Source organism: Cavia porcellus, unplaced genomic scaffold (genome assembly GCF_034190915.1).
Source record: "Cavia porcellus strain 051 isolate PalLab524CR breed Dunkin Hartley unplaced genomic scaffold, mCavPor4.1 scaffold_2, whole genome shotgun sequence".
NCBI classification, from domain to species: domain Eukaryota; kingdom Metazoa; phylum Chordata; class Mammalia; order Rodentia; family Caviidae; genus Cavia; species Cavia porcellus.
In genome coordinates, this window is record NW_026947485.1 from 45,156,388 (window position 1) to 45,168,414 (window position 12,027).

The 12,027-nt window shown below is 33.1% G+C and overlaps 1 protein-coding gene and 1 non-coding gene across 9 annotated transcripts in view; both read left to right on the forward strand.

The window, feature by feature from the left end:
* The window catches only part of Cadps2 (calcium dependent secretion activator 2), a 490,335-nt gene that overhangs the window by 228,742 nt on the left and 249,566 nt on the right, over positions 1–12,027 (forward strand). The gene's annotated exons all lie outside the window — the stretch shown is intronic.
* LOC111758439 (small nucleolar RNA U13) lies at positions 9,852–9,953 on the forward strand. Its single transcript, XR_002792614.1, has one exon. It is a non-coding gene; the product is annotated as a small nucleolar RNA U13 (small nucleolar RNA).

A 12,027-nucleotide genomic window follows, 5' to 3' on the forward strand; every position in this document is an offset into this window, starting at 1 on the left:
TGAACTCTCTGCCTTCATGCTTGCTTCTACTTCAGTTTCTAAGACAGAGATCCGATTATATTACATCCTTTCTTAATAGCAACTTCTCTTTGCCTTCAGGATGAAACCAAACTTGAAAGTTTTCAGCATAAGTTGTCTTTCTCCGACCTCTGTGCCTCTTGCATCTTTCCATTTTAGATTCTCACCTTCCAATCAAGAAAGCTATTGTGATTTGATGAGAGTAGTTTCTTTACTATTTTTCTATTGTTGTTTATTTCTTGTTCTTAATTACTGTTTATTTCTGTGTTTTACTTTTTATTTTAAAGGGAAAAAAAATCAAAAAGCAAACAATTAAAAAACAAGAACAAAAGCAAAATGACAACAAAATGGTGATACAGGATTTCAAAACAAAATGATAGGAATTTAACAATGGATGTTATATTGGGAGTAGTTTTCAATATGGTATTGTCCTCTGCATCGCGGCCTATTTAAGAGTAATTCATCTACAGGGAGGCTACTGATTATAAATATTAAGTGTGCACATAAAAACGTAGATATGCTCTGACCAGCCATTTAGTCATGCATGAGAAAGTTAAGCCTGGGTCCAAATGAATTTATTAGTGTCCAGGAATCAGTTACCATCTGATTTCTCTTTATTCACAGTTAAATAAGGTCTGCTGAGTGACAATATACAGATCTCTTTCTGTGGCTCAAATTTTCTTTCACTAATTATAAATAATACAACAGTAGTATTCCATTTTACTCATTTAGAACATTTTTCCAGTGATATAAATGGCAGATATTATCAAAATCTTCTTTATAACTCACATAGTTTCATGGGGGGAAACTACTTCTTAAATGTGAGTTTTAACATTAGAATTTATGTTCCTAAAGCTAATATAATCTAATTTTTAAAATATGGAGTGTATTTTTAAAACAGACATCTTCATAATAATGATACATTTTTCAGTTAACCAAATATACAACTGTGCTTGTTTTCACTTAAAAAATGTCCACCCACGTTGCTTGCTTCTACTTTTTACCTATGCAATAAAGACTAATAAAGAAGCAACTAAAAAAGCAGCTAAAAACCAATTAGGTTATCTAAGAAAAAAAGTCTTATAATTCTAAATATCCAGCCAGACCACTAAATTCCATTTTTTTGGTTAACATATGAGTTTTGTAGTTAGAGGGCCTAGGCAATGTTTCACTAGAATAATATTTAATTTACATATTATTCCTTTAAAAAGAACTTTTAAAACATACCATGTCCTCTTGTACCACTACTGCTACAGGCTTCCCTTTAAATATTCCCAATGTATGTTATCCAATTAAATTAGAATGTAAATCCAAATTAAACTTTCTGATCCATCTAATTATAATTCTAGTAGAGATAGTATTTAATTGATTAACTTAATGTTTGTGAGCTATTACAATGAAAATTGGAGTAAACTATTTTCAAATTGTAGTGTTTTCTTTTACAATATATATCAGTAGACTGCCTCAGTATGTAATTTTTTCATTTTAGAGAAAAATTTAGTGAATAAAAAGCTGTCTGATTCATCTCATAGAACAGCATCATGTCTTAAGCAGACATATGGCACTCAATTCTTACATGAAATACTTCCTAACAATCCTCTACTGAAACAGCGTAGACGCAATGATGATGGGATAAGGAAAGCATACCTCAAAATACAGGTGCAAAAATATAAAAAATAGCTTAAATACCACAAAGCCTAAAAATAAAGTCTTAAAATAGTTTGTAAAATATTTATTAAAGATGAAATTTTCATGAGGAAAGTTTCCCCTCACATTTAACTGAAATAGACACATTGGATCAGAAATGAATAATTTCAGACAAAATTCATTTAAAATATTGCATGTACACATGCTGTTCATCCATCTGTAGCAGTCCTGACATATAGATATTCCCTTAAGCCATGCAGTCTTTATGAAGCACTGGTATACGTGCTAAAATCAGAGATACTGTTTTAGTTACCTATAAGACTATGAAGTTACCTATAAGACTAGTTACCTATAAGACTACTGTTTTAGTTACCTATAAGAATATGAAATAGTGTCAGAGTCTAGTTGTTATTCTTATTTAATAGAGTTCCTTCTCTTGCATTGCTTGCATTATCTACAGAAATTTCTCTTAAAATATGAAATCCCCTTGTTTACATGTTTATCAATGGCAGTCAGATCTGTATATCTCATCAGTATAATTATCCAATGTGGCAGTAATTTAACAAGAATAGTTTCTGACCTAACACAGTTTCCTTCCTGTGTTTACCACAGTAAAATGTGTCAAGAAAACTTGGACATTCAACTGCTGTGACCCTCTTCATAGTACATTAAACACTGAGTAGAATAAAGCATTTGCTGTCATTCAGTGATTTTTCCATCGAACAAATAATTATCAAGTTGTGTGCTGTGAATTCTATAGTTGAAATAACTAAAATCAACCATAATTATGATAAAAGGTGCTTGGCAATCTAAAATGAGGCATTAACAGCTAAATACCAGGAATACATCATTGCAAAAATAGGTAATGGTTTTGAAGACAAGAATATGATCCTATACACATATAACAAAATAACTTATTTAAGGCTCCATGTAGCAGAACAAGTAGAAATAGCTATAGAAGACTTTCTGAGAATATAACTCTAGAGGTGTGACCAGAAAGACAAGGTGTGGTTAACTAATCATTGTCAGGATTAAATTGGTTAGTTACAGTGAACATTAATAGATCAGGTGGGTATAAATGTCCTTTGGCAGGAACCTTGCAGGTGAGGATTCATGGAGGGTAGATAAGACTGAATAGTATAGATATATCCAGCCTTGAGAACCATATTAAGGATATTAATATTCTACCATCTGGTTTTCTTATATTCATTCAGCTTTCCCCATAATAACATCTTAACTGTAAATATGAGATTTTGCTTTAATTTGTAGACATGAACTTTTTCTAAGAACTTCTCAAAGCTGTAAAATTTTTCTAGGGGAAACAAAAGGGAGCTGCTTCATATTCTGGAGTTTGATGGGGAAGAACCTTCCATAATGATATTTCACGGGAAAACAATAGTTCCTTGCCTTTTTCATCGTAGCAGGCTGCTTATTTGTTCAAGGCTAATCACTCCAGTTTGCAGCCAAGAAGAGTACCTCATAGATTTTTCTAATTGTGTTTCTCAAGTTATCCTTGAGAAGGATATTTTGGTTTATTATTTTCTTTTTTTAACATTTTTAAAAAAATGTGTTTTAAAGATGATGGAATCAGGAAAAATAAGACAGAATAAAACCAATCAAAACAAAACAATGTAAGTGATCCGAGATTTCAAAAACAATATGAAATCAACAATAGTTACCATAATGCCTCTTGTTGTCTTCAGAACAGCTGTAGATACCTTCATAAATAGTAAGTGGAACAGAACAGAACAGAATAGAACCAATAAAAACAAAACAATGAATGCAGTAAAGGACTTCAAAACAACATAGTAGTAAATCCAAAATGGCTACCATAATATATCTTGTTATCTTTGAAATAGCTGCCCATGCCATCGGATGTAACAGAATCAAACAAAACAAAACAGAATAAAACCCAGCTCAACAAAACAATGAAAATGATTCAGGACTTCAAAACAAGATAATAGGGAATTAACAATAGCTACCACCTTCAGAAGGAGATCTCCCCTAGATGCCACACTGCATATAGCTACCCTCTGAAAAGATGATCAGACCACTGGCCCTAGACCTGCAAGATCAGTGAAATGCCACAAGCATCACATTGCATTTCACCTCAGCAGCTATCATCACAGCCTGTGTTTCTCCAGATCAGCTAGTGGCTTAGTGGTGGGGAGTGTAGTAAGGGGAATAGCTCTTTGTATTTGCCAGCCACATGCCAGAAGGGACCAGGGTCTGGCTGTTCTCCTGCCAGCAGCAGCCTGCATGTTACTCTGGGTCACAGGAGAGCTTCTCCTTGGTAAACGCGTTTCCTTCCTGCTGCAGTCCTTGAATGGCCTGGTTTATTGTTTTCTGGTCATCTTGTTCTAATGTGGTTATGCCTGTCTGCCTGGTCTGCCTGTTCCCTCCAGTACTGTATGCTGTTCTGGTACTCTAACACACCTCTTTGATTTGGCCCTTTTGTTTGACACTGGTCATTCCAGGTGGCACAGACCTGTATCTACTCTTTATATTTTATCATTGTCTCCACTTCATTAAAATAAGGCTTTTTTAGTAACCATGATTGCCTAAGTGCAAAGTGAATAAAGAAAAAATTTACCAATGAAACAGGTAAAGAGACCTCAATCTTGAGTCTTGAGGAAGTTAACTGTGTCTCTACACTTCTCATTGACATATTTTTTTTATTTTAAAGAGATTAAGACAAAACAGGACATAAAAAGCAGGTCAGAACAGTACAATGTAAGCCACACAGAATTTCACTAGAAGACAACTCATAATTAACAGTAACTACCACAATGTCTCTTTCTTTGAAATAGTTGAGTATAACTTCATATACAATAGTATCAAACATAACAAAATAGTATAAAAACATTCAAGAGAATGAGAGTAGCACAGGGCATTCAGAACCAAATAACAGAAAGGAAACAATGGCTACTATATTATCTCATTTTCCATAGAAAATTTGTTTATACTTTCACACGTAATACAATCCAATAAGATACAACATGATAGAGCCAGTGAAACAGAAGATACCAAAAGCATGGTAGGACTTCATAGTAAGATGATATTATACCAGTACTGGCTATTATAATGACTTGTTTCCCTCAAATTAGCTGTTCATACCATCACAGTTAGTAAAATCAAACAAACAAGGACAAACCCATTACAACTAACAAATGTGATCATTATAAGGTTTCAAAACAATGTAATGAAAATCATGATTACTATAAACTCTTACGTACTCTTACACTAGGGAGACTATATGGTATTTATAGATGTGAGTTTGATTTATTTCGCTTATGAGTGTGGTCTCAAGTTGCACCCATTATTGACACAAGATCATCTTAGTCTATTTGATCTGCCATAGCAAAATACCCTAGATCGATGGCTTATAAACAGTATACGTTGCCTTTTCACCATCCAGAGCCTGGAAGTTCTAAGATAAGGATAATGGCACTTTTGTATTCAGACTTTAGTGGGGTCTTACTTTCTGGTTCATGGATAACAGCTTCTTTTGTTTTTGTATGTGATATAACAGCATCTCTCTGAAGTTACTTTTATAGACACAATGTCATTCAGGTGGCCACTACTTTCATGATCTAATCAGTTCCCAGATACCCTAATATTACTTTCATTTGTGTTAGGATTTCAGCATATGAATTTTAGAAAGATAGATACTAGCTATGCTCAGGCGAATGCAAACAAATATTTACAAATTAACTGATGTGTGTGTTACCTTTTCATTTCCTTTTCTGAGTAATTATGTGAAGCAGGACTTATTAGTCTGTGGTATAGATAAGAAAACAGATCATATAAAAGTATAACTGTACTACCTAAATTAACTGAGCTTTTGAGCAAGGAGACCAGCATTCAAACCCAGTTGTCTTAGATTACAAAGTTTATATTCTTTCTGTACATCATTGTATTTGCTCTTGAACATATGACTCTATATTTATATATCCAAAATATAATAGTGGAGGCAGTGGGAGTAAAACTATACCAGAGAAATCATAAACACAGAAAGGTATGAAGCAGACTCTGCCTTCACATGAAGGCTGTTGTGGTCTTCCTCAGTACTTCCATACTGGTTTACATTTTGTACCTCTCCATTTTACCTTAAGCCTGAGTCATTGGAAGCCAGTATCTATTTTTCTTCATCTTTACGTTGTCATATGTACTTATTAAATATCCTTGCTGAATTTGCCCAAATAAGGACAAGAATTACAGAAAATATTGTTAATGCAATATTCTTTCAAATATTAGATAGGCAAATGTCAGAGAAATATATATTTATATCTTCTTTCAAGTACTAAATAGGCACACGTTGGAGAAATACAGATCATAGTAGTGATTTCCATTCCTTTAAAATCTTAATGGAGCTCCCACTTACCTTGTGCTTGTCAAGATGTTTTTCCAAGGAAAAATCAACTTAAATGCCCTTAAGCTTTAGAAGTATATTTGTGTAACATTTGTATTCCAAAGTTTCTCAAAATGTTAGTTGTTACTGTCATCAGAAATCCACAACAGGTGTGCATTTTCTTTCCTAAGTAATGGACAAAGTAGATGTCATAGGGAACAGAGAAACAGAGAGATTCAGACTTTCTAGTTTACCAGATTCTTCCGGGGCTTTCTGGCATCATGTCATCTGTATGCCGTGTACCTTTGAACTGGTTTCTCTACTGGATACTGTTGGGACTAATCTTGAGCTCTTAGCATGTACTTGAAGTCTGCTTGCCTCTGTGCTATATGTGTGCTTTTGCCAAAAGCCTAGTGCTTTGGATTCTTTATAGTCTCCATAGAAATGGACATAGGCAACTTAACCCTCTCTAGCAGCCAAGAAATCTATAGAAAAACTTTTCCCTATTGCTTCCATACTATATCTGTGCAGTTCAAAATTCTGTTTAAAACACAGAAACTGTCATTTGGGGAGGAAACAGTTAATTTTTTTTTTATGTTTAGGGAGACCCCAAGGGACTGATCCGTCCCAGGAGAAAGCAGTAAACCTATGTAGATGAGCCAGCCTGCTATTCCTCCTTTAAAGTCTTTATGTTGCTGCTCAAAGATAGGACTGAGAACCATTTATCCATGAGCAAATGAACAAGCAGAAGGGCATTTGGTTTTATATGTAAGCCTTTGAGACCAACATTGTAGGACTCAACATCCCAAGATCTTCAAATTAAGGAACTATAAAGCAAAACATTTTTGTACTATCTGCTGAGTGGCTTCAAAGAAAATTAGCTCTCCTTACAACTCCATCAAAAGAGACATCAGTGGTTGGAGGCGCTCTAACAAAGCAAGTAGTAATAACTGATGGAGCCTGCAGCCTACAAATATGAATATGCTGCACTGGTTACTGATAACTATAATCAGCAATTTGGAACCATATCTTTTAAGTCTTTATACTACTTTTTAATCTTTAAAGGATAACAGATTAATTCCGTTACATTTTAAACTTTTTTTCCCTCCAATTCATGTAATACATACACCTATCATTTTGGAGTCAAAAAACAGGAGTGAGAAAGTTGGTACTGTCAAATAAGATTAAAGTTGAAAGGATAGGGGCGGTGTGAACACAACATTTTAAACTTTCATAGAGGACTAAATATTAGCTATGCAGTATAGTCGTACTCAGTTCTTCATTTTATTAAGCTTCATTCTGGGGATTTGTATGTGTCAAACAATGCTTTAAGATTAATTTATTTTATATATTATTATTATACTTATCTGTAATTGGTCTCCTTAATATGTTGGTTTAAATTTATTAAAAAATAAGATTTTTGTGGTACCGTCTTGGTCATGCAAAACTGTAATGCAAAATATGACAGTTGTTATTAATTAGATAGTTCAATCTAGTGTATTTTGACTGCCCCGATATTAGGAACAGTAAGGAAAACACTTGTTAGAGATTTGTCTTTTTCTGAAACCTTACTTTATGCTAACATCCTTGCTAGCCTTTCCCGGAAGAAAATAATGTAAGTTTAATATACTATCCCTACTCTGGATGTGGAGGTTTAATGGTATGAATTCTTCATAAAAGAGATTCGAGTGTTAGAGGACAATTTTATACTCTTATTCTTGAAGCTTTGGCAGTCTTCAGAGCAGCCAAATGGGAGCTGTCTCCTTGAAAAGAAAAGGAAATGTCCAAGAGGCAATAAGTGAGACAATGAAGGCAAGTCCCTTTAGGAGGTTTTTCTTGTTTCAAAGATTATCATTACTACCCTGATCCATCCTCTCAAAATTTTCTGCCTTTACAGAGTATGAGATGTCTTAGACATCCCAGAATTTTCTCTCTCCTTGTCATGTCTGAAGCAGCTTATAACTGCATTGTCTTTCCATCACGAAAACAGGTTTTAGTCAGTGTACTGGACAGATCCTCCTAAAAGCTTAGAATGATAAGACATGGGCTTACTTTGAAGAATGTGTTCTAATTCTTCTGTTAAAATTCACATCTGGTCATTTTCTACTATACATTATTTTAAAGGAACATTTGAAAGATTATTTGTAAAGCTACATTAAGATTAAAAGTAATTTTCGCCTCATAATCTCCTTGCCTGTCAAAGAATGGTCTTTTTTTTTAAGAGAATAAATCCAAATGAAATAAAACAGAATAGTCAATCAAAACAACAAAATACAAGGAAATCAATAATGGCTACCATAATGCCTCGATGTCTTCAGAAGAATTGCCCATACCATCAGGCATAGTAAAATCAAACAAAATAGTACAGAATAAAACCAATAAAATAAAATAATGGAAATAGTACAGGACTTCAAAACAGGAGAATAGTCTTATACTACTGCTGTTTCCCCAATTCTTCCTTCCTTTTCGCCTTGCCTCCTTCCCTTTTTCCTGCTGTTTTTTTTTTTTTTTCTTCTTCTTCTTTTGCTGTATTTTACTATAGTTGGTCTCTCTCTCTTTATGGTTTCTGATTTTATCTTTTAGTGTCAGATTTTCTGGAACTGACTAAAACTTTGATGTTCAAATGTCTTTTTATTCAGGTAGGTATTTTCATAGACGGTAGAGTTAAATGCTGTTACCATGGACACTAATAAAAAGAGTTAACCTTCTGCATATATTTTCTTTATGGAAGGTGCTGTGCTGTCTTTTCAGTGTTTACATGGTTCATTTTCATATATACCACAAGAATCTTATGAGGACAGTATTTTTAAATTAGGATTAAGTACTTGCCCAGTCTTTTTCTTTATTTGAGTTGATGTCCAAGCCCAGAAATTGTTGCCAAGTCCCACACTATTTAATTTTATTTACTTACCCCTGTTCTTAACTATAAGAAAGACTTCCAATACTGGCTGTGATTTTTGTCTGCCTTTTTATTTTCAGTTAATTGATCTGACATTTTTCAGTTTTATGTGAAATTGTTTTAAAGAATATTGTGATGGTTATATCTTGACTCATTGAGATGGTTATCTTTGATGTACAGATGTGCATAATTATTTTGGCTTTATTTATAGAAAAGAGGGGTATGTACTTTGATGTCTCATGTGGCAATGCGAGTAACAGGACAAATATGTTACAACCTCCAAAGTAGTGCCGTTATTTTCACTCATGGCCACGGCTGTATTGCTTTGGGTACATTACTAACTTCAGTGTGGCTCTATTTAGATATCTCGAATTGAAATTTCAAATACAGTACTTTTACAGTGTGCAAACAACAGAAATGGTAATAACTCTGGCAATTTGTATAAACACTATTGACCATCCAGTTTAAATGGATATATTTGCAAATACAGAAAATTTGTTTAAAAATGTACTCAATATGTAAAAGAAGTTTAACACCTGTTCTTAATAACTACTCAAATTTGAATGAAAGATAGATTACATCAAACAGGGAGACAGACTTTGTGGAAACAGGGAGGAGATCTGGGAATGTTATGAAACAGGGAAGGAGGAAAAGGAAATAAAAGGGTAAAGTTGCCAGGTGGGTGTCTTCCAGTTCCCCAGGATTAATGTTATTGTATAACAAACATATACTAATAAAAATGTTTAATGGTAGGATTTCTGCTTATAATAAAATTTTAAAATTCTAGAAAATATTCTTTTATATTACAATAAATTATTTAAAATTTTGACCTGATTCTAACAAAACAATTTGCAGTAAATTGTATTTATCACCTAGGTAAAAGTTTTATGAATCAAACTACTTAGAGGTGCCTTTTTATACGTAAGAGTATTTCAGATACTTGTGTTCATAAGCATGATGATTCGGTGTCCATCCCATTGTGTGATGTGGTTTCCCTCAAACCTTGTTAGCACTTCGGCACATACAATAAGTCTGGTGTGGTGTGGGGGAGTGGAGTTTAAAATCTTGGTTTGTTGCAGAAATCCAACCTTTTGTTCTTTTCAATAATTATGTAAAACCAGTTGAATGCATACAAGAATATCAGTCACAAAATTGCTTGTAATACTAAGACTGGAAATAACCATAAGGTCCGACATCAGAAAAGTGGTTAAATAAATGATGATAGAGCTTTTGGAATTCTTAGTCTTAACAAGAACTGTGCTTCTCCATGGCTGGATAAAAAAGTTTAAGTCATTACATAAAAGAATAAAGTATAGAATAATTTGAATATCCCTCTTATTTTAAATGAAAAAAATATATATATACACACTTTATACATAAATGTACAGATACTTGTATAAATTCTGGGTTTACAGTGTACTGTGTGTAAGTCCCTATGACCATGACATGAGCATTCACCCTTTATGAGCTCATTTGTTTTCATTACTGCCACTACCATTTTTGTATTAATCACTCTCAAATCTGTATCTTCATTTACAAAGACCTGTTAAAATCAGAAACTTGAATTTACCAAAATAAGTTCCTCCGTAGTTTACAGTTTAGATCAGACTATATGCTATGTCACAACCATCCATGGTTCCATAAAAAATTTAATATTTGTCACATATACATATATATATATATCATTATTATGTAATCTTTGATATACTTGAGTCTTAAAATAACATAGAAGTGTTGGACATTTTAAATATCAATGTTTGCTTAGAATTTTCCAGGAAGCTGTCTGGATTGCTCCTATTAATCAGGAATGCCATATGTAAAACTATTTGTACAGTGCTTAAGATTGCTTTCCAAATGCCTTAAGTGTTTTAATTTATATTTGTGTGATTAAAAATCATACCAGCAGTTCTTTTATTAAACCTAATTCCCAATTTTAAGAGGTTATTATATTATTCAAGGTTTTCCTTTCCTTTTAAAGATAGCACTGTTTATTTGTGTTAGGGAGATATTGTATCTTGGTATACTCTGTGAGTCCTGATGATGTAGCTTTGTTACATGCACATTCCCTCTGCTTTTTTGGCTTTCAGAAAGGCTTATTGTGCTTATCTCCATCAGGAACAAGATGATGACTCATACAAAGATACCAGCAGGTACAGGCAAAGGATACAGGTTTCTTTATGTAGGTCAAGGATACCTGCATAACAAAAGCTTTACAGAGCATGGGCACAGCTGCACATTCACAACTGCAGGTTGTATTGCTTGACACTGGAGATCTTCAGGCCTTTCATTACACTCATTACATACCCTGAAGTGCCTTTATTTCCTCTTGGTCCCTCTGAATGAATTAGTATAGGGGATCCATTTACTTTCTCACCAAAAATGACCTCTTGAATTCAAATTTGGTTTTCTCTGCAAGTCTCTTCAGGACTGCAGAAGATAACCTTGAAGTCCCGTACCACCCAATATCAGGTGTTTGAGTCAAAAATTAAAGCTTTTATTTAGACAAATATTTGTGATCAGTGTTTTATCATTTTAATCTTATAATGGCTAAATTATGAAAATAATTTATAGCTGAGTTGTTTAAAACATAACAAACTAAAAAGTATATAAGCTTATTTATAATTTTTAAAGACTTATTTGCATGTCCATAATTAGATCTTTGTATGTCCTGGTATAAAATTAGTACTGCATTTGGAGTTACATATCATTGTTGATTATTTTAACAACTTTATAATACATTGATGATAATTTGATGTAGAAGATGTCATTTTGAAAGAGATTCATTGTATAGGAAATGAAAAAAAAACTTTAAAAATAATTTAGCTATTTTGTATATAAAAGCAATAGTCAAGTAATAAAAAGGAAATAGATCCTCTTGGGCCCCCAATATAAAACTCTATGAAATCATTTTACAAGAATATATAGAACACTTAATAGAAAAGAAGTTTAAGACTTCACCAAAAAGTATTACAACTAATTTCAATAGAGATTTTCCTTTTTACTGAGAAAAAGTATGTTGACATTTTGATTTCCCTTTTGTTCTAATAGAAATTACATTTTCTAAAACTACAATAACTAAAGCAATATAACATAGTTCAAAAAATAGACCTTT